This window comes from Hypanus sabinus, chromosome 21, assembly GCF_030144855.1.
Source record: "Hypanus sabinus isolate sHypSab1 chromosome 21, sHypSab1.hap1, whole genome shotgun sequence".
In the NCBI taxonomy this organism is placed as follows: domain Eukaryota; kingdom Metazoa; phylum Chordata; class Chondrichthyes; order Myliobatiformes; family Dasyatidae; genus Hypanus; species Hypanus sabinus.
The window spans coordinates 60438094-60459539 of NC_082726.1; the positions used below are offsets into that span (position 1 = coordinate 60438094).

Below are 21446 nucleotides of genomic sequence, written 5' to 3' on the forward strand. Positions count from 1 at the left end.
GCCAGCATTATGTGGGTGGCCACATGTTGAGTGCCAAAAGGCAGCTTAATTATGCTGGCTGGCATCACATTTAATAATGATGGCACATTCTCTCAATAACTGCATAACTGCTCTTCCCAGAAGGTCACCGGAACTCAGGGCTTGGAAGCTTGCCTCTTTATTTTTCACTCTAATGCAGTGAAAATTAGTTGGTTCCCCCCTTTTACCTTCTGCCTGCTCTCTCTCTCCCCTACATCAACTGTTATTCTGGATGAGAGCAACACAGCAAAGAGTGGGAAAACGAATCAGGTCATCAACACAGCTCTCGAAACATTTTGCAGAATAATATGGATATATTTTGGAATACAGAGCAAAATTATGCCAGTCTGTTGACATTTACAGTGATGCACAGGCTCAGACCACCTAGGCTGTGGCGAATCTGTGAGCTTTTCTTTAGTAGCACTCAGCTGTAAATAAATTTGTTTACGATCAGTGAAAGCGCACTATAAATGAGTTCTTGTTTGGGTTTTATCATGTTTGCCAAAATTGATTTGTCTGATTATTCACTGACCTGATGTTTATCTCTGTTCTTTCTGCCGCTAAATAAAGCTATGAAATCATTGTAGATGACTTATTAGAGCAAGAGACAGTAACACTATTGTTGCCCATTATAGGCAGCCTTTTGCTTCTGTCAGCAAACAAGCTCAAAAGCTTTCTGGACTGAATATTCCAGATGGGTTATAATACCAGCAGCAGTTAACTCCTTGTACAGTTTCTCTTAAAGGTGTCACAGGTTACAGGGAGAAGGCAGGAGAATGGGGTTGAGAGGGATAATAAAGCAGCCATGATAGAATGACAGGGCAGACTCAATTGGCCAAATGGCTTTCCATTCCTATGGTTCATGGTCTAATGGTCTTAAGATTTTTCTCCTCTTCTATAGAGTGATACTATAGAGAGAGTGCAGAGGAGGTTTACAAGGATGCTGCCTGGATTGGTGGGTGTACCTTATGAGAATAGGTTGAGTGAACTCGGCCTTTTCTCCTTGGAGCGACAGAGGATGAGGTGACCTGATAGAGGTATATAAGATGATGAGGGGCATTGATTGTGTGGATAGTCAGAGGCTTTTTCTCAGGGCTGAAATGGCTAACATGAGGGGGGCATAGTTTTAAGGTGTTTGGAAGTAGGTACTGAGGGGATGTCAGGGGTAAGTTTTTCACACAGAGGGTGGTAAGTGCGTGGAATGCACTGCCAGCAACAGAGGTGGAAGTGGGTACAATAGGGTCTTTTAAGAGCCTCTTAGACAGGTACATGGAGCTTAGAAAAACAGAGGGCTGTGCACTAGGGAAATTCTAGGCAGTTTCTAGAGTAGGTTACATGGTCGGCACAACATTGTGGGCCAAAGGGCCTGTAATGTGCTGTAGATTTCTATGTTCTATGTTCTTTCTTGAAGTTTTCTCTTCTCCTATAGTGTTGTTACTTCAGCTAAGAGTACTTCACAGAGCAGTTCCCTAGCAGGGCTGTGTGGGAGCAGACGTTAATTGTCCTGGTGAGTTACACCAGGGCCGCTTCTCATTGCGGCCATCAAGGAAGAGGTAGAGGAGCTTGAAGACACACACTTAATGTTTCAGGAACAGCTTCCCCTCTGCAATCAGATCTCTGAATGGACAATGAACCCATGCATGCTATCTTTTGCTCTCATTTTGCACTACTTCTTTAATTTATTTTTTATATATACTGTACACTTCTTGTTGTAATTTATAGTTATTTTATTATGTATTGTGATGTACTGCTGCTGCAAAACAACAACTTTCATGATGCATGCCAGTGATATTAAACCTGATTCTGATTTTGATTCACAATTCCGGGCATAGACAACACATCTGGCCTGCATTCATTTTTAACTGACTCTTACACACATGCACTCTCTTGCAGGCCACTAAGCTGTAATCCATGTGGAAAACACAGTTGATTTTCATCACTCTATCTCAAATAACCAAGCCCCGTTATAGCAGTGACATTTTTATCCAGACTGAGGTCAATAAAAACTCAGCAAAGACCACACGGAACCAAAGAAACAGATTCATGGAGCAAATACAGCTAAATAAAATTGGACTCTTCGTGTTGGTTGATTGAGTAGTTAGCACTCAGTGTAATACGGATTTTATTGAGTGAGGTTTGGCTCTACTCAGTGCAACTTAGAAAGGCAGATGCCTTACAGGTGGGGTACCTATTACCAGCAGGTATTGCTTTAACCTAAAGGATAGACTGAGACAAGGATAAAATTCTTCACTCAGAAGTTGCAGGCTTTTGAAATTCACTTTTGTGGAGTGCTGCAGATGCTCAACAATCAAAAGTAGTCAAGGCTGAGGTCAATTGATTTTGGTACTATGGGAACGAAATACAGCATCAGGTTCAGATTCACTTATTAGATAAAGGAGCAGAATTAGGCCATTTGGCCCATTGAGTCTGCTCCACTATTTCATCATGGCTGATCTATTTCTCTCTCAGTTCCAATCTCCTGCCTTTTTCCCGTATCCCTTCATGCCCTAACGAATCAAGAAATATATCGCATGTACATTGAAACATACAGTGAAATGCGTCATTTGTACTAACACCCAACACATCTCAATGGTGTGTTGCTGGCAGCCCACAAGTGTCACACACATTCCAGCACCAAAATAACAAGCCCATGATTCAAAACAGAACACAGGAAGCAGTAAAACAACAACAGCAAAACACACTGCATTTCTCCTTCCCACCCTCCTACATACACAGTCCTCCAACCACAAGACTGGCCATCTCTGGCCTCTGGAGGACTCATGGATTCACAGGCAGTGGGAATTGACTTCCACAGTGGAACTGCAGATACTTGCAGACCTAGGCTCCTGCAAACTTCTGATTGACCGTCAGGCTTCAATCTTCTGTATCACTCTCAGAACTCACTGATTATGATGAATGAGGAACTTGGATGAGGACTCTTGGATGAGACTTCGAACTCCACACTTGCCAATGACGGGACATCAAACACTAAGCTTAGAACTCCATTCTTGCCAACTCATGCACCTTGGGGGGGGGGGGGGTCGCTGGCCCTCGTGTCTCTTGCCTGCACGGAATTCCAATCCCGGAACCCGCAGATGACCTGCTGGGTCTGCTGGCCCAACATCTGACAATGGATGTCCCACGTCACATTGCTGGCCTTTGAGTATGGAGCAGAGGCCTAGACTCCAGTCTGACCTTTAATTCTCCCACATCCCTGTCCCTAAAATCTAACATGACCACTAACTTCCCTTCTTTCCTCAAAACCATCTCTTGCTTACTTAAGCCCATTGCCCCTACTAGGGCATAGGCTGCCAACAGAAGCTTATCAGAGTTCTCTGTCCTGGGCCAGTCTTTAATGTTGTAGCTCATCTTTTTGGTGCCCCTTTCCTCTCCCAACAATGAAGTCTTTGGAGCATCTGTTGGCGTTTCTGTAGCACTGGGTTTTTATGGGATGGGGTTGCTAGGTAACCATCCTCCTTTCACAGTTAGGCTTGGGGTTGTTCATGGCAAAGTTGAAACCATCTTTATGAACTTAAAAAATAACTAAAAGAGCAACTGTCTGAGCCCTGACCTTGACAGAGACCACAGCACAGCGCCGTCTTCATGAAAATTCAACAGATGTGGTATTGATGCACAATACAGTCATGAGGGCTCTAGAGTTTATTCCTGTCTGTGTTGAGATTGGTGAATTTAGTTAGGGCTTCAAGAAGACAATTCTATTGGTTTCTGTGTCTCAAGAATAGGAAAGGGAGAGCATCTGCATAGGACTGGCACCAACTACCACCTGGTCACTCTTGCTAAACAGTAAAAGTGCTCATGCATTTGGCCCAAATTCAGTCAAGTTCAACTGTGATATTTCTGTGGTAATGACAACTTGTCAAATTCCTCACTGGAATGACAGAAGATGAACAGCCATTTACATAATGTTCTGCAAGCCTCTACTGTGAGAGGAAGTGTACCTTGTTTTATGGGTTTAGCACTCAGGCCCTCAGCAGCATTCGTACCTCACCTGACCCCAACTAATACCTTCATCTCTCTCTCACCTGACATTTAGATAAAACATCAACACACAAATGTTAGAGGAACTCAGCAGGTCCGGTAGTATCAATGGAGGCGAATAAATGGTCTTGGCTAGAACATCAACTTTCGATGCTGCCTGATGTGCTGAGTTCCTCCAGCATTAATTATGTATTATTGTGGATTTCCAGCTCTGCAGAATATCTTGTGTTTGTGATTTAAGTAAAAGCTTTATTTATTACACATACATCGAAATATTGAAATGTAATGTACGGATCTATTTCCTTTAGAGCAATGAGCACCTCCCTGCCCCGCTTAGCACTATATGTTGATCTGTTGTCTACCCATGAATTTTGCTCTCTGTCACTGTAACGTGAATACACCAGTTAAAGCCATCTCCCACATGCATGCTTTTAAAAAATTGATACGTAGTTGTACATAGACACAACAAGCTGGCGACAGATACAAAACTAAATGTCAGAAAATATCACAAGCCACACCAACAGTTATGGTATGATTACGGGACAAGATAGCAAGAGTTAAATAGCACGAGAAAACCGAAGGACCTGTGAGTAACAGTGAAAGACACACTGAATTTAAAGTCAAGTTAATGAGGCAATGGCTTCATTTGGGAAAGTTGATTAATTTGATAGCGCTAATGAAGGCTAGGATTTGTATATCTAGAGGGTGGAACGTGGAGGAGCAAAGGAAAGCCCATACATTTCTTAGCTTAGTGGGTCCAAGGATGTACAATCTCTTATGAAACCTAGTAACCCCTGCAAAACCAGCAAGCACAATGCTCAACGAAATCGTTACAATTTTACAAAATCATTGAGCCCTAAGCTGCTGGCATTAGCTGAGAGATAGAGATTTTTTCAAAAGGAACCAGTCAAAAGATGAAAGCATTTCTGAATACATTTCAAAACTGTGCAAACCTTCCCAGTACTGTGACTTTAGAGATGGACTTTATGATGCATTAAGGGACAGCCTTGTATGTGGCATGTGTAATCAAAGCACTCAAAAGAGGCAACTATCCAAAAGAGATCTAACCATAGAATGGGCATTCACTGACGATTGCAATATTTTTAGAGACTGCAAAGGATGCAGCAGAACTACAGGAAAGGAGGTTAGAATGTGAAATGCACAAAATGTCCATGAATGTTGCAAAAAGCCAAAAATGTTATTGACATGGCAAATGTTCCCATGATGTAAATGACTGTTGGCTCAAAGAAAAAGTCTGCAGAAAGTGTCACATACCAATTCACACAGAGAGAGTGTGCAAGGCAGACAAAAAGTACAACTGAGTGAAAAGTCTCAAACACAAAACTAAGCAAACGCATAAAGTTACCAAATGTGAGACAGAATCAGACAACACAGAGTCTGACAAAGGTGCACTGTCATACCTGAGCTGCATAGTATAACTGAGGTTGTAACGAAACCCAATTTCCCTTGGGATCAATAAAGTATGTCTGTCTGTCTGAAGCAGATCACAATAGATATATCTGGTATAAAACTGAAAATGGAGCTGGATACAGGGTCAGCTTTCTCTCTAATTCCAGAGGCTGACTGTAACAGATTGTTTTCTAAGATATCATTACAGAAGACCTCAGTGATGCTAAAGGCCTACACAAGCGAAAAAATGTCCCCAAAGGCAAAGTGAAAGCGAAGGTAATGTATGGAGGCCAAAGATAACAGTTAGAGCTTTATATATTGAAAAGTAGAGGGCCAACACTTTTTGGATGTGAATGATTGAGAAAAATCCAACTAGACTGGCACTCAATCAAAACTCTCAATGTGGCATCAACAGACTATGGCAGCCCAAATGGTGGCATTAACCAGAGACTGGCACAGCTGCTTAATATTAATGAGAAGGTGTGTGAGAAGGAGATTGGTAAACTCAAAGGCATGAAGGTCAGAATTGAATTGAATGAAGCAGCAACACCAAGGTTCCATAGGGTGCATCCAGTACCTAACACACTATGTCCTAAAGTGGTTGTTGAACTTCAGAACTTGGAGGTATCTGGAATTTTCTCCAAGGTTGAGTGGAGTGATTGGGCCATGCCCATTGTCTCGGTGATCAAGAAAGGGAAAGCTGGAGCCGTTCACATACGTGGACATTTCAAAGTGAGCATCAACCCAGTGCTGTGTACTCTGCACTATCTCCTGCCATGAATAGAAGACATTTTTGGGTCTTTGGCAGGGGGTGCAAGGTTTTCAAAGGCTGACTTGTCCCAAGTCTATCTGCAAATGGAGATTGAGAAGTCAAGCAAGAAGTTACTCACAATGGACTCTTCCAGGATAATTGCTTCGTCTTTGGCATCGCATCAGCTCCAGCAGTTTGGCAAAGAGCAATGGGCCAAGTGCTCCAAGGTATCCCAGGAACACAATGCTACCTTGATGACATCATCGTGACTGACAAAAATGATGACGAGCACCTCCAGAACCTCGGTAAAGTGCTTACCAGGCTCAGTGAGTTTGGTCTGTGTGCAAAGAGAGAGAAATGTGAGTTTTTCAAGAATGAAATCTCATATTGTGGGCATGTCATTGACCAACATGGCTTACATAAGTCACAAAAGACTGAAGCAATGCTACAGTCACCCAAACCAGAAAATGTGTCACAACTCTGGTCATACTTAGGCCTTGTAAAATACTACTACAGATTTCTCCCAAACATTGCTGCAGTGCTACACCCATTGAATGCACTGTAACAGACAGGAGCAAAGTGGGAATGGTCAGAAAGATGTGAAAAAGCATTCAAGGAAACAAAGAGACTGATAACTTCTGATGAACTGGTCATCCATTATGACCCTGCCCAGCAGATTGGCATGTGATGGAGCTGTTTTGTTGCACATTATGAAAGGTGTATCTGAATACCCAATTGTGTTTGTTTCAAGATTACTAACAAGCACAGAACGCAATTATGCCCAGTTCAGCTGAGAGGTCTTAAGTCTGGTATGGGGAATAAAGAAGCTCCACCACTACCTCTACGGTCAAAGTTTACACGAGTTACAGATCACCAGCACCTTGTGTCCATTTTCAATCCTTGGAAAGGAATTCCAGTATGACTGCTACCCGATTACAACGTCGGGCACTGTTTCTAGGAGCCCAGTCACATTACATAGAATTCAAGGGTACCAAACAACACAACAATGCTGATGGCTTGTCATGTCTTCCACTGTTGGCAACTGAGGAAGGAAAGTCTTCATACTGTGACCCAGCCGAAAGTATTACCATGCTACCATGCTGCACTACAATGAGGTACAAATGACAAAGCGTGCGCTGACAAAGTTGAGACACTGGTAAAGAGAAAGTGGAGTAAGTCAGAAGTTACCTCAACAAGCTATTTTCAAAGAGCAATTTAAAGTACAAGAGAGAAGTAGAGTCAAGAAGACGCTAGAGTGGGAAATTCTGGAATTTAGGGCCTCTGTACTTGAAGGCAAGACTGCCAGTGGGGGAGTGATGATAATCTGGAATGTGCCAAAGGTAGAAACTGCAGATGGAATTCCTCCCACAATAAGCAATGTATTTACTAAATAAGATGTCAAGGACAGTAATATATGTTTCCAAACTATTAATAATTAATACAGCCTTCAACCTTTGTGAGCCAAAACCACGTTATTAATAACTGACACATAATAAAGCAGAACATGATTAACTCAGAATCCAAAGTCCAGCGACTTTTACAACAGGACGTCTGTCAACGAGGAGGGATGTAGAGGTAGAAACAGTCAGATGAGAAATTAAGCAATGAGGAATAATTAGTGTTGTTTTTTTACTGGTGCCTTTTTTAATTAAGATTTTCCATTGGGTATAATTACAACATCCCAGTGTTGTGTGTACAAAATACTGCAAACACATGAGGTTGATTTAGACCATACGATTGTGATAACGGTGCCTTGTGAAGCGAAAGGGTTATGCATTTCCTACTCAGTTTGCTACAGTAAATCACACATTGAAAACATCACTAGAAAAAACATTCTTCCCAGAGCTCAGGAACACCACGTTTTAGCAGAATTAGCTTTTCTGAGGATCTAACCTGGACCCAACATATCAAAGCCACTAAAAAGAAGGCACAGCAGTGGCTTTATTTCATTAGGAGTTTGAGGAAGTTTGGTATGTCACCAGAAATATGCACAAATTTCAACAGATGTATCATGGAGAGCATTCTAACTGGCTGCAACGAGGTAACGAGGTAACGAGGTGTGTGTGTGTGTGTGTGTGTGTGTGTGTGTGTGTGTGTGTGTGTGTGTGTTTTGGTGGGGGCTATTGCATAGGATCGAAGTAACTACAGAGTTGTAAATTCAATCAGCTCCATCGTGGGCACTAGCCTCCATAGCATCCAGGACATCTTGAAGGAGCGATGCCTCAAAAAGGCGACGTCAATCATTAAGGACATCCATCATCCAGATCATGTCTTTTTCTCATTGCTACCATCAGGAAGGAGGTACAGAAGCATAAAGGCACACATTCAATGATTCAGGAACAGCTTCTTCCCCTCTGCCATCTAATTTCTGAATGGATATTGAACCCATGAACACCACCTCACTATTTTCTTTTTTTTCTGTTATACATATATATATAATATACTTGCTGTAATTCACAGGATTTTTTTCTGCATTATTATGTATTGCATTGTACTGCTGTTGCAAAGTCAATAAATTTTGCAGCATATCCCGGTGATATCAAAATCTAGTTCTGATTCTCACCCCTCACTTTTAATTTTCTGCCTCATTCAAAGACACCCAAACATATAGCACACTAAGTTACTTTTTCAGATATGTTCCTAGGTAAAGTATATCAGGAGGCTTTGAAGTTAAGGACTTTCAGGATTGCCCATGTACACACACTTGTGTAACAGTAACAACAGGACAATGAACAGGTGCTGGAACCCTGACTGAGTTTCCCTAGTCCAGGAGCCTTATTGTGAAACTCTAACCACTGCCCCAACTGAAGTCAACCCACTGAGTATACAGCAGGAGTCAAATTCTGGTTCCATAAGTGATCAAGGACATGTTTAAACTCAGCAAGCTGCATGTGTTTCAGTTTGTTATTGCCAGTAAATTACAGGATTGAGTCTAGAAAATTCATGAATGCATAAAAATTGCTTTTGGTTCTTTTGATCCTCCCTGTTTTGCATTAACACCTGTGACACGATAGACTGAAAGACATTGTTTATTACATGGAGCTATTTTGTTGCCCTGTACCAACTCTTTTGAGGGCCTTTTTTTGTATACAGGAAGAAAAATGGAATAAAATTACAATTTGTTCATAAATAAAGTTACACTAATCTCAGCAACAGGAAATAAAAGCTGCACTACTCAGTGGTATGAAATTTTAAGAAGGCTGGTTAAGACTTAAAGTTTACTTATTTTGTTTGCACAGGATCACAAGTAAGCATAATCTATGCTGGAAATCCAAAGCAACACAAACAAAATGCTGGAAGAACTCAGCAGGTCAGGCAGCATCTGTGGAAATGAATAAATAGTTGACGTTTTGGACCAAATCCCTTCTTCAGGAATAGAAAGGAAGAGAGAAGACACCAGAATAAAAAGGTGGGGGTAACAGAAAAAGGATAGCTAGAAGGTGATAGGTGAAGCCAGGTGAGTGGGAAAGGTAAAGTGCTGGTAATAAAGGAATCTGATTGGAGAGGAGAGTTGACTGTAGGAGAAAGGGAAGGAGGAGTGGAACCAGGGGGAGGTGATAGGCAGGTGAGCAGAGATAAGAGGCCATAGTGGGGAAAAGAAGAAGAGGGAAAGGAATATTTTTATAGGAAGGAGAAATCAATATTCATGCCATCATAGGAGGCTGCCCAGACAGAATTTAATGTGTTGTTCTTCCACCCTGATGGTGGCCTCATTGTTACACAAGAGATCATAATTCAACATGCCAGAACGGGAATGGGAATCAAAATTAAAATGTTGGGCTACTAGGAAGTCCCGATTTTGGTGGATGGAACGGAGGTGTTCGACAAAGCAGTCCCACAATTTACAGCAGGTCTCACTAATATGCATCAGGGTTTATGGATGTAAAGTTAATAATTTACAGCAGACAGAATTTGACCTTTATTTAAAAATGATGTGGGTAGAGGTTGTGGATTTTGTTTGCTGCTGTTGGAGTGGCACAGATGACTAATGGCAGGGTTTTATTCAGGCGGCAAACTTTGTGGCCATAGTGTGGAGAGCATGAATATATAGAGTTATGATCGACACCAATCAAGGGGAATTCATTATCCTGAGTTGATTTTGAGCCTCAAGATCCAGTGGAGTTACACTCATTCAGACAAAAGGCTATTATTCCATCAAACCGCTGACTTGTGCAAGATAGAGGTGCTGGTGAAATTTTGGCTTAAGAAGCCTTCTGTAGGTAATCCTAAATTTACAGCAGGTCAGTAATCACTCAGGTATAAAGGGATAACCTCACACTTCAGAAAGGCAGCCAGTAAAGTTAGGTCATGCAAAATCATACATTTGAGCAAAGGAGAATGAGAGGCAACTCAATAGAGGTATATGAGATTATAAGAGATATAGAGTGGACAGCCAGAGTCTTTTTCCCTGGGCGGTAATGGAAAATACCAAAGTTCATCCTCTTAAGGTGAGTGGAGGAAGGTTTAAAGGAGATGTCAGAGATAGGTTTTTTACAAAGAGCGGAGGGTGCAGGGAATGCACTGCTGGGGTAGAGGCAGATACATTGGGGGCCTTTAAGAAACTTAAATAGGCACATGAATGAAAGAAAGCTGGAAGGTTATGATCTATGTAGGAGCGAAAGATTGTATTGATTGTGAAGTATGTTAAATGGTCAGCACAACATTGTGGGCTGAAGGGCCTGTATTGCTCTATGCTCCATTCCAACCAGGAGCAGTGAATTAACCATGGAATGAGCTACTCAATGTAGAGAGCTATATGGATGTGAGACTGCATTGGATTAAATCCCAACCAATTTATTGATATAATAATGTCTTGAAACAGACTTTCAGCAGAAAACAAACAGTGATTTCTTATGGTTATATGGTGTGTGTGTGAGTGAGAGAGAGAGAGAGAGTGTGTGTGTGAGAGAGAGAGAGAGAGAGAGAGAGAGAGAGTGTGTGTGTGTGTGAGAGAGAGAGAGTGTGCGTGTGTGAATGAGTGAGTTGCAGGATCCTGCTGGACTTGACAATAACTTTTGGAGAAACGGTTTTTGGATCAGATGTAAAGAATCATCCCCAGGAAGTACTGCTGAAGCAACTCCATTGTTTGTGGAACATTACGTACCAATGTCCCAAATCTTTAGGAGGAGGGAAAAATTATGTTACAAAATTGGAAACATTATTTTTAACCCACTATCCAATGGCTAGTTACATCAAAATCAACAGGTAGTTTTTAGTAAATACTGTACTGATCAATTTTCAATTTTCTGTATATAATAGTAGTGTGCAGTTCTCTTTACAGTTGGTTGCACTTTGAATGATCTCCAAAATCTTTCATTACAGAGGAATTTAAGTGAATGTCATCTGTTTCAGTTGTGCATATGAAGACAGTTATGCATATACACACTAATTAAGTTCAATGCTCAGGGGCTGAACTAATTCAAGACAGCATACCTCATTCATATGTTTAGAAAGACATGGGATTTATTTTAGTTATTCAAAGTGATAAGCTTTTTTTGAGAAGAGTAATGTCTATTTTTCATGACAGCAAACTTTAATTCTCTTTCTTGAACAGCCACCTCAGAATCCACTAACTACAGAGTAATGAAGTTATCTTCACTCCCAAGGCACAGGCAGAGGGAAGGAAGATGGTGGCAAGGCTTGAGTTTTGGGTGAGTCACTTGAAACCTGCTGTTGTTGTCATGGTAATCATTAAGTTGGTCCAAATGAATTTCTAGTCAGTGGTTGTTCCCAAGATGCAGATGGTAGGGTATTTAACAAAAATACCAGTGTAGGTCTCTCTTGTTTGCAGTGCTCACCTCCTGGCTCTTCTGTGGTTTAAATGCTATTTTCCACTAGTCATCTCATCTAGCAACGTGTAACTATGCACTGCTTGCTTCACTTTATGAGGACTGATAACGTAATTAGACGATATGCAATCACCTGCAGAACTTTCAACTTCAAACCTTACAATAGAAGGAGATCATGGTTGAAGTAGCTGAAGCAATGAAGTAGCATTGCTGGGGCATATGAAGATGCCAGAAGGAGATACTGTTGTCAGGCTGAAATACCTGACACTAACACATACAATCACATTCCAACCATTGGTGTGCTTTCCCTCAGTGCCATTGACTTTAACTTCTTTAATGCCGTACTTTATCAACTTCTCAGTTGATAGCACGGAGAGTTATACTCTGGAATTTATCTGTTTAGCATGTATTTGGTTCATGTAGGCTCTTTGAAAGAGCTATCCAATCAGTCCTATCAATTATACAGATTTTTTCATCTTTAAAAATTGACCTGATTTCTATTCAGTGTACTCCCAATGGCCCTCCTTACAGTGATCACAACACACATCTCATTTGCTGCTGAGTCTTATGACAACTACCTGAAAATACATAGCTTCTGGGTCCCAAGCTTCCTGCCAATGGAGTCCCTTTCTCACTACTTACTCTCGAAAGCTTACATGATTAGAAATTTAAGGAGATTTGTACATGTCCAAACACTCTGACAGACTTTTTACACATGTGCAGTATAAAGCTTTCTGACTGGTATTATCATAGCATGATATTGGGACTCCAATGCACAAGAATGCAAGAGGCTAGAGAGTGATGGGCAAAACCAGTTCAATCACAGGTACAGTCCTCCACACGATGGGGGACATCAACAAGAGGTGATTTCTCAGGATGGCAACATACACCATCAGGCTATGTTCATCCAGAGGAAGTATGGGGGCCTGAAGATCCACACAGTTCAACAATAGTTGAATTCTTGACTTTGGAGTTCAATTCTGGTGATATTCTGTCTGGAGTCTCTGTTCACCTTCCCAGTGGAATGTGTGGGTTTCCACTTGTGTGCTCCAGTTTTTCTCCCACAGTACAGAGACATATTGGGTAGGTTAATTGATCATTGTAAGTTGTCCCACGATTGGCTTAAGATTAATTGGGTTTGTGGGCAGGCTGGGGCAGCATGGCCTGAAGGGCCAGAAGGGCCTCCTCTGCACTATACTGCTAAATAAAATAAAACTTGCACTAATGTGGTTATGTTTACTTTTGTTTAGTTCACCATATAAATTATGCATAATTTATGTTAATTTCAATTCATGTGACCTATGTTGTCATGTTTGAAATGTTCTGTGCTACTGCTGCAGAAAACTAACTTTCATGGCATTTAAACCCTGGGATGTTCTATATGCCCATGACAATAAATCTGAAAGTTGAAAGTGGCTTAGAATATTTCTATAACTTTTTAGTTTTCTCATTTCTAAGGTCATAACACCATATAAGTTTATATAAAATGTATAAGGATGAATAAAGAGTATTTATAAAATTGTTCTATATTATGAGGCATGAGCATTGTTGACTATTACCCATTTGGAGTTGGACTAAGCATGTCCATAACTTATTGTTATATAGCGACATTAGTGGGGAGTTTATTAAGTCAACATGGTGGTTGAATTCAAAGTGAGATTCTTGGAATGAACTAAGGCAGGATTTTATGGGTTGAGGTGGTTGTCTCAGAATCTACTGGTTGGTCAAGAATAAATCAAGAATGCTCATATTCCAGATCACTATTGTAGGTAAAATTGCAAGTAGGTTTGGTTAGTAGTGGGTTAACTGATGATGAAATATTAAAAGACTTGCTGTCAAGCACTGCCTAAGTTTACAGGAGACCTCCAAGGCCTTTGACTGCTGCATGATGGCTCACTCTACATAAGATTTACAGTGATACAAGATCTTTTCAATGTTTTATATAGGAGACTTGTCCTGTACTGGAATGTTACCAAACGAAGGTTACTCCACCAGCCTCCCTCAGGCCAGCTGCAAGATGGCTTTCACTTTTCATATATCAGCAATGGGCCAGCATTGGGTCTACCAGATCAACTGCACCAGCGTTTCTTCAAGCAGCAAAAAGCGTCATTTGAAGACAGAGGCCTTTGCATGTCAACGAAAGTCCTGATTTCTTGGACTACTGTGCTGACTACCTTTCTCTAATGCTACCTACATTAAGTCCTTTCATCAGCAGTGCTTGCATCAACTCCTGGGAGGTCCTCTGTACAAATGTGAGCATGCCTCATAAATTAGTGACCATCAGCATCCAAGACTCCCTTGAGGAATATGCAGTGGTGGATAAGCCATTGTTCCAGTTAACTGAGCCAAGCTCCCTTCTCTCAAAACAATCAGTACAAAGGCACACTCAAGGCAACTCTTGAGCACAGAAATATCAACACCAATGTCATAGTGGAGTAAGCTGCTCACCATTTTGTGTGGCACCACCACATCCACTTCAGCACATTACATTTTGAGTCCCAAAGCTTCAATGCTGAGTTGAAGTGCTGCTGGCAGAAGGAGAAGAAGACCAACCCATGATTACAAATCACTTGGTCTTCTTCTTAAGCCTATCACTCCTACTGGGGCATAGGCTGCTGACAACAGCTCACCAGAGTCCTCTGTCCTGAGCCAGTCTTTCTAGTTGTCCCTAGGTGTAGCTCATCTTCTGCAGCTTTGAGTTTTTATGGGAGAGATTGCTAGCCCCATACCTAAACCTCCTATTTTCATAGCCGGGCTTGGGTCTGTCCATGATGGTGTAAAATGCCTTAGGGCTTTCAGTTACTGGAAGATTCACAATCCTGGTGGATGTTGGCTTTAATCAAAGTTACTACTGACAAAATGAGAACAAACAAAGTGGTTTTCAATATTCTGAAGTGAGGTACCAATGTTTACAATGCAACAACCCAAGTCTGTTCTGCATTAGGTCAACAATGATTTTTTCCCCATGATAAGGATATATGTGACAGTACACATCTGTAGCAGATTGTCTCTTCTGATAATTTTCATGTGGGAGCCTTGGTGAAGAGCTATAGAGGCATGAGTTTATTTAAAGGAATTTTTTCAGACCATTCCTGAGACTCACGGCAAAGTGCTTTCATGTGTAGAAAAGGAGAAGGAGATTTCTTAGTTAGAATTCCCGAAGTGAATAGCAGGTAGAATACTCATTGAAATAGAAGAGAACTCAAAATTCTTTCAGTTAAGTCTTATGTGTTTTGGGATTTACCAGTCATCTAGAGAGATTAAAAACAAACTTTAAACATTTAAAGCAAGACCCATAGTGTTTCAGAGTATGGTTTCCCATTGTTTAACAGATTACCATATTGCTGCCCAGTTGAAACTGTGAAAATGTGAAAAAAGGTCCTTAATGTGAAAATCATGGTTCTTCACTACTGTAGGACTACTTATGTGAAACTGGGATCAAAACAATCAGAGGTTGTGACAATTAAGGATCATATTTCTACGAGCATTCATTGGCATAACAATGTGAATGGTTTTTTTCAGTTTCCCTTTTGTGGGTTCAAAAATATTCCTCATAAGGCCCATTCAAGATACTCTCTTTTCTGAATTACCTTTCCTTCCCTCACCAGCTATGTCAATGTCCCCCTTTTTTTTAGCACTAAGCCACCAACATCTTGTGCTGTTTTGCACACAAGGTGAAACTGTTACTATTTCAAAAACGTTTGTGTGAGGTATCTGTTTAAAAGCATTTTAAAAGTATCATCGCTGAAAGACGTTCATGGTCTATTGCCATTAGTAAAACCTGAGTAGGTGTTTTGGTTAAGTCAGGAATCTTTGGCTTGCAAATTTGACAACAAAAACTTGGAAATGAATGCATCTCTTTGTGTAAAGTTACTGTAAAGGCAATATGTAGCACCATCTACTGTGTAGAAATAAAAAAATGTTAAATACAGTTTTCAATGATTCAGGAGAATGAACATGGGGAAAGGAAGGAAAGGATAGATGCACAACATCTTTCTCAATTTTTCAAAGTATGTTAGAACCAATTGAATATTTCTTAAATATAGTCAAAGTTGTACTTTTGGCAACATTGCACTCAATTTACACACAGCAAACTCTTGTAAATGACAGTCTTATAATGATCAGATAACCTGCACAATCACTGGAGATTGGAAATAATATCACCTCCTGTCTGACAATCAGCACTGACTGTGGTGAACTACATATACCTGTCTGGACACGCCCCCCCCACCCCCCCCCCCCCCGGCTGACTGCTCCTGTGGCCCCTCCCACTGACTGTGGCTCCTCCCACAGACCCCAGTATGAAGGTGATTGAGGCCTGAGCCCGGCCCTCAGTCTCCAGGATGTAGTATGGTGGTCACTCACTGCTTGTTCTTTCTTCCAGTCAATAAAAGGCGATATCTCGCCTTCACGTCTCAGAGAGAGTTATTGATGGTGCATCACTGACACAGCTCAAGGATGTATGCTTACCCACTGCTCTACTGTCTCTATACCCACATCTACTTGGCTAGGCACAGCTCAAACGTTATTTATGAATGTACCAATGGCAGAACTATTGTTGACAGAATTTCAGATGGTGACAAGGAGGCATTCAGGCATATCAGCTGGTTGAGTGGTGTCACACAACACCCTTGCATACACACCAGTCCTCACCGAGGGATCAGCAGTGGAAAGGGTGAGCAGTTTGAAGTTTGTATGTGTCAACATCTTTGAAGGCCTAACATATTGATGCAATTACAAAGAAGGCACCACAGAGGCTATATTTCATGAGGAGTTTGAAGAGACCTGGTATGACACCAAAGACTCTAGCGAATTTCTACAGATGCACTGTGCAGAGCATTCTAACAGGTTGCATCACCATCTAGTATGGAGGGGCCACTGCACAGGATCAGCAAAGCTGCAGAAAGTTGCAAACTCAACAAACTCCATCACGGCCACTAGCCTACCCAGCACTGAGGACATCTTCAAAAGGTGATGCCGTTGCTAAGGACCCCACTCAGGACATGCCCTCTTCTAACTGCTACCATCAAGGAAGAGGACCAGGAGCCTGAAGACACACATTCAATGTTTTAAGAATAGCTCCTTCCCCTCTCCTCTCAGATTTCTGAAAGGACACTAAATCCAGGTACATTTACCTCAATATTTTTTGCTCACTTTTTGCACTGCTTAGTTAATTTAATTTTTTAAAATATATTTCTTATTGCGATTTATAGTATATTTGTTATTATGTATTGCAATGATTTGATGCTAGAAAGCATCATATTTCACAACATATGCCAGTGATATTAAACCTGATTATGAATCTGTATTAGTGATTCCGTCTGGGAGATAATTATTGGCAATACACCAGGGATAGCTCTAGTACTCTTCAAAATAATGATTTGGATCTTTTAGATTTTCGTTAACGCCTCTGGCAACACCCTCCACGCCTTAGTAAACCATCAGCCTGGAGTTTTGTGCTCATCTTTGAAGTGGGAATTTGATTCTACAGCCTTCTGACTCAATTCTTACTAGGTGACCACAAATGGTGCCTGGCCTGGGTGTGCCACCAAGTCAAGTTGCAAAACAAGTTTGTAAAAATCCATCTATTCGACCTACTCAATTTTCAAACAGACTATAAAAACATCTTCTAATTTTCTCTACTTTAGTACTGATGATCATGCAGGCATAAGAAATGTGTTAATGTGAAGTTCACATTTTCCAAAGTGACAACTGACTAATTACAGAGACACAAGAGACTGTAGATGCTGCAATCAGGAGCAAAAAAAAAATGAACTGATGGAGCGGCACGGTAGTGTAGCAGTTAATGTAACACTATTACAGTACCAGCGACCTGGGTTCAGTTCCTGCTGTTGTCCGTAAGGAATTTGTATGTTCTTCCCATGACCATGTGGGTTTCCTCTGCGTGCTCTGGTTTCCACCCACATTCCAAAGTCTTATGAATTAGTATTGGTCACATGGGAATAATTGGGTGGCATGGGTTTATTGGACAGTAGAGTTTGTTACTGTGTTGTATCTCTAAATAATAAAATATAATAAAAACGACTCAGTGGTTCAGGCTGCATCTGAGGAAGGAAATGGATGTAAATGTTTCAATTCAAAACTCAACGCCTGGACTGAAAGAGTAGAAGGGAGATATCCAATATAAAGAGGTGAGGGGTACACATGGAGCAAGAGCTGACAACTGATTGGTGGAACCAGGTGAGGATGGGTTGATTGGCGGATAGAATAAAATGGGGAAGCGAAGGATGGAAATAACAAAAGGGGCTGGGAGGTGATGGTAAAGAGCAGCAGACTACGGAATCTGGTAAGAAAGGAAAAGTGGAACTAAATAAGAAAGGGATGATGGGGAGATGAGAACAGTTGAAGAAGGTGATAGGGGACCTTGTGGGAAGAGTGTATGGATGATTGGTAGATGAAGGTGAGGGAGGCAAAGAAACTGGGAGACAGGGGGCTGGGTATGAGGATAGTTGGAAAGAAGGGGATGTGATAAAAATCCTGGGTAGAACAGAAGAGGGAAAAGGGTTGGAGGGGGACTGGGCAACCTGAAATTGGAGAACTCTGTGTCCATGCCATTGGGTTGTAGAATACCCAGGTAGCACATGAGTGGTCATTCTTCTAGTTTGTGTTTGGCCTCACAGTTAAGGAGGCTGAGGTCAGATTTATTAATGAGGGAATAGAAAGGATAAATTAGAATGGCTTGCAGAAGTTTGGGATGAGGTGACACTTAGATGTGGCAGCAAAGACAGCGTAATAAGAATCAACTCTAGATTTCACCAGCAGATAAGCTAAAGCAAGAATGTACAGCTGATGTTATGGAGATGACAATAGATAGCTTTGGTCACCTATTATCATGTGAAGGTCACCGATGAAAGTTATGTTGGGATTGGATGTGACAAGGTTATAAACAATCTGGTTCAATATTAAGCAAAAGGATACTGTTAGAGGCCAGAGAACAGAATGTGTTACAGGAACCAAAGACAATCACTTTAGCTTCCACAATACCTAACCCGAAGGAACTTCTCAAATGGCATTGAATGACAGACGAACTTCAGAAATGCACATGTTATTCAGCAGTTTGCTGGACAGCCATTAAGAGTGGGAACCTGGCTGATTACATCCTACATAATTCAAAGTCAAGTAGGAAGGCCTTGGCTTAGATTTGCTAATTCTTCAACGATTGAGAAACAAACATGGTCTTTATTGCTCAGCACCCCATTTAACCAACTCAGGTACTAGGGGAATTTAAGTAGAATCATAAACAGAGAACAATCAATAAGCAAAAGATATTATATGCTCTTTCAGAACTCTGTATCAACAGAACCCTACCATATTCCATCAGCACTCATTTACTTTTAAGGAAGCATGCTGTCCAAATGGTTTGAATAGTAACCAACAACTACAAGAATTGTCTGCCTGGCTAAGGTACCGTCTGATCAACTTGCTGTTCAACAAGGCTTTACCTCAAGGGATTTCCACTGCAACCACTTAGCAAAAATAAATCTTAAACAAAGGATTAGTCTTCATTATAGACGACTGTTCTAATGGTTCATTGAACTTACCTAGTGATGAGCCATGCCTGGAGGATTACATGAATGATGCTTATCTACGATGAAGTGACTGATTGAATTGGCATCTGTATGTCCAGGTTTGGAACACAGATTTCCTGTTCCTGATTACTATCTTGTGACCCTTACTGGAAAACAGGTTAGTTTTGGATTTGGATTGACTGCAGTGAGTGTTCCTGCAGACACTCCGTCCATTCTCACATACAAAGAATCACCACTTACTTGAAGATTAGGGATTAGTTCCTGATACAAAATGAAAGAAAGCCTTCCGGACAGGAAAGGAAAAAAAAAATCAGTGTGAAAATAATGGAGATTGGAGTCTGTGAAAGTGACAGGGGTGTCTTAAAGTAAAGATAGTGCATCCTTATGATTTGGGATACATTCAGATGTTTTCTGTACTGCTAGACTTGGTTCCATAAGCAGCCAACAGGCAAGAAAGTATCGCAAATAGGCTTTCAGGTATAACTGGAATATTTTATTCAGATATGTTTTAATTGGATAAAAACTAGCTATCTTAAAATCCCACAGGAAATCTTTATTACTTTTACCTATTTCACCATCAAGTTAACCACATGAAGACAATGGCTACTATTAGGATCTGTCTCACAGTTCCTGGCTGGTGTTCCAGATGTCACCTAAGGTGGTTTCTTCATGTGTGGCCTGATTCACTGAGTGCCAGTTGATAATTCTCTGTGGAGCTATCAGAGCTAAATTAGATGCCCCCCTTCACTTAATGTCCACCATTGAACATATCCCAAAGGGAGTTAAGCAGATTTATTTATTTTCCAAACAAACTCCACTTCTTGTTTTCTATCCTTGTCTCCTGAAGGAGTCCACAGTTTCACAAAATATCATTTCTTCACCAAGGCTCAGTGGGAAACATTTCATCTGAATGAGCTGGTTCTGAGTTAAATGCTGGGGATTCTGCGGATGCTGGAAATCCAGAGTAACACAAACAAATTGCTGGACGAACACAACAGGTCAGACAGCAATAATAGAGAGGAACCAACACCTGACGTTTCCATAAGATCAAAAGACCATAAGACATAGGGGCAGAATTAGGCCATTCAGTCCATCGAGTCTGCTCCACCATTCCATCATGACTGATCCCAGAACCCACTCAACCCTATACATTTGCCTTCTCACCATTTCCTTTGATGCCCTGACTGATCAGGAAATGATCAACTTTTGCCTTAAAGATATGCAATACTTGGCCTCCACCACAATCTGTGGCAGAGCATTCCAGTTTCGAGCTGATATCCTTCATCAGGACTATAGTCATAGAAAAGTACAGCACAGAAACAGGTCCTACGGCCAATCTAGTCTGTGCAGAACCATTTAAACTGCCTACTCCTGTTGATCTGCACTGGGACATTGCCCTTGTAACCCCTACCATTGATGTACCTATCCAAACTTCTCTTGAACATTGAAATAAAGCTTGATACACCGGTTACGCTGGCACTTCATTCCACACTCTCACCACTCTCTGAGTGAAGAAGTTTTCCCTCATATTTCCCTTAACCTTTTCATATTTTACCTTTAACCCATGACCTCTGGTTGTAGACCCACCGAACCTCAGTGGAAAAAACCTGCTTGCATTTACCCTATTTATACCCCTCATAATTTTGTATATCTCTATCAAATCTCCTCTTAATCTTATACATTTCAAATAATAAAGTCTAAACCATAGAACACTACAGCACAGTACAGGCCCTTCAGCCCTCCATGTTGTGCTGACTCATATAATTCTTAAAAGAAGAAGTACTAAACCCACACTACCCAATAACCCTCCATTTTTCTTTCATCCATGTGCTTGTCCAAGAGGCTCTTAAATACCCCTAATGTTTTAGCTTCCACCACCATCCTTGGCAAGTCATTCCAGGCACTCACAACCCTCTTTGTAAAAAACTT

General features: G+C 41.1%; 1 long non-coding RNA gene across 2 annotated transcripts in view; it reads right to left on the minus strand.

Annotated features, from left to right (window-relative positions):
- Nucleotides 1-7484, minus strand: part of LOC132379262 (uncharacterized) — a 64695-nt gene extending 57211 nt beyond the window's left edge. For both annotated transcript variants that reach the window (XR_009507346.1, XR_009507345.1), the window contains exons 1-2: nucleotides 7367-7484; nucleotides 6318-6515 (exon numbers count right to left, since the gene is read on the minus strand). This is a non-coding gene — a long non-coding RNA (uncharacterized LOC132379262). The remainder of the gene's footprint in view (nucleotides 1-6317; nucleotides 6516-7366) is intronic.
- Between the last annotated feature and the right edge of the window lie 13962 nt (nucleotides 7485-21446).